The 2,381-nt window shown below is 45.5% G+C and overlaps 1 pseudogene; it reads right to left on the bottom strand.

The window, feature by feature from the left end:
• Nucleotides 1–1,589: 1,589 nt before the first annotated feature.
• On the bottom strand, nucleotides 1,590–2,089 carry LOC114026233 (annotated as a pseudogene).
• Nucleotides 2,090–2,381: the final 292 nt, after the last annotated feature.

The raw sequence follows: 2,381 nt of genomic DNA on the forward strand, positions 1-2,381 counted from the left end.
AGAAAAATAATAAAAATAAATAAATTGACTAATTAAAAAAAAATCTAGCCCCCAGACCCCAAAATATCTTACAAAATACAAGCAACCAAAAGGACCCACATGTAAAGGTTGAGAGTAGGACATTCTAAGTGGAGAGAGGGACTATGTGGTGTGGAAAGAAGGAGGAGAGAAGGAGGAAGGGGAGAAGGAGGAGAAGTATTAGCAGCACTTTCCAAATCAGATTGGCAGGTTGGCTCCTCAGAGGGCAGCTACTACGCACAGATAACATGGTAAAGACAGTTATACAAAAATGTTCTCCTACAAACCTGGTTCACTCCTTCCCACAAGACACACAGCATCCATGGGAAAAGAAAAATTAAAGTTAGACTATAATAGTAGTGAAGCACATATGAAAGAAATATGTGTGGCAAAGGTTTAACTCACAACATCCGCTCTGGAAGTCCTTCTCTCTTTGTAGAGCACAAGTAAGGACATCACTCTTGTGATGGCATTAGTCCTTTTTTGAGAACAAAGTATAAATAACAATGAACTCAGCAGCAGTGCTTTTCTAGAGGTAGGCTTTATCTTTTGGTGGGTAGAACCAAGGACCAGAATGCAATGCAAGTTTCCTGAATTCACCACAATATATGTCAGATTCCCATTGTTTTGGTTTCTAGTTCCAACTCAGTTACTGACCTTTGACAGGCAAGTCACCTTACCACCCTGGGCCTTAGTTTCTTCATCTGTGAAATGAAAGGGTAAAACTAGATGATATCTAAGGTCTCTTCCAACTCAAAGGGTCTATGGCTGCATTTGGGCTATTGTGTTCAATTCTGAATGTCACATTTTAGGAAAGCCATTGACTTTTTTTTAAAAACATACATAAACATATAATCATACCTACACATGGATTCACACAAGCCACACACTTGCTTTAACATGCATGACTGCACACCCAATAAAATACACTTCCTTGGACACACATTCGAACCCCTGTCTGGAAGCTGGACAGGGTGCTTGTGCCATGCTCCTCTCCTTTGTGTACCTTTGGTGAGGCAGGTGAATGATGTTGAAGCACAGGGTGTGTGCAGGGGACAGAAGAGAGGAGGAATGTTTTAGGGTCCCCTATAAGAATAAGGAATGTATCACCATGAAATAGTCCACAATAACCAGGTGAGGCAGTGGTAGTGGACTGGGGTTGAGGAAAAGTTGGTCCCTGCAGGCCAATGGAAAAGGGGGCAAGTGGTCATCTTTGGCCAGATGACTTGGACTGGCCCTTCCCTTGTTTGGGCCCTTGGACCATGTGGTGGATAAGCTATGAAACAAGTGTCTCCCAGAGCACAGGGCCGGTACTTGCCAAGGAAGAGATCCACCTTCCCCTGAATATCCCTTCAGGCAGGCTAGAGGTCTGAGGTCCCATTCCCTTTGACAAGAGCCAAAGGATACCACCCCCAAAGCCCCAGAGCCTCAGCCTTCTTGTTCTGCAAATGTGTCAGATCTAGCACCAGGCAAGAGCTCATCAACCTTCCTGATGCATGGCAGCTGTGTGGGAATGCAAGGGAGTGGGATGAGAAGGTGTGGTGGACACAAGGACTGGCAGGGCATGGTGATTAGTCACCCTTGTCCTTGGCCCCAGGCTTCAAGATCTGAGTGAACTCCACAGAGTTGAAGTTGCCCTTCTTGTCGATGGGGGCCTCTAAGTACATCTCATCTACCTCCTCACATGTGAAGCTATTACCCATGGTGGTAAGCAGCTCCCAAAGGTGGTCATCATGGATGACTCCTGAGGCCTCCTCATCAAAGCAGGCAAAGGCATTTCCATCCCATTCAGTTTTTCTCCAAACATGGTCAGGAACATGGTGAAATTGATAGGTTTGGGGGCCTTACTCATCATCCCTTCCAGGCATTCATCTGTGGGGTTCTTCCTGAGAGAGGCCAGCGTGTCATGGAGATCCTCTTTGTCAATGAATCTATCTCAATTCTTGTTGATCATGTTGAAGGCCTCCTTGAATTCCTGAATCTGAAATTGGGCAAATATGGTAAAAACATTGGACGTTGCCCTCTAGGAACGTTTCTTTGTGGTCTTAGCCTAGGCCTATTTGCTCAACATCCTGGCTTCTTGGGAGGGGCGTGCTTCCTTTGTGATCTTAGTTAAGTCTCTTCCCCTCTTTGGGCCTCAGTTTCCTCCTCTGTCCTGGTGTTGACTTCCAGGTGTCTTCCATCTGGGTTCCAGGGGTCTGAGTAGAGGGAGTTGAGGAGGTGGCAGTTTTGGCACAAGCAGGGAGGGAGGGCTATTGATTTTTTTAGGAAAGTATTGACAAACCAAAGTACTTCCAGAAAGGGGTAACCAGGAAAGTGAGAAGATTGTAGCCCATTTCATATGATGATAAGTGAAAGGAGCT

The sequence above is a fragment of the Vombatus ursinus genome, unplaced genomic scaffold, assembly GCF_900497805.2.
Source record: "Vombatus ursinus unplaced genomic scaffold, bare-nosed wombat genome assembly UNPS02014833.1, whole genome shotgun sequence".
NCBI classification, from domain to species: Eukaryota; Metazoa; Chordata; class Mammalia; order Diprotodontia; family Vombatidae; genus Vombatus; species Vombatus ursinus.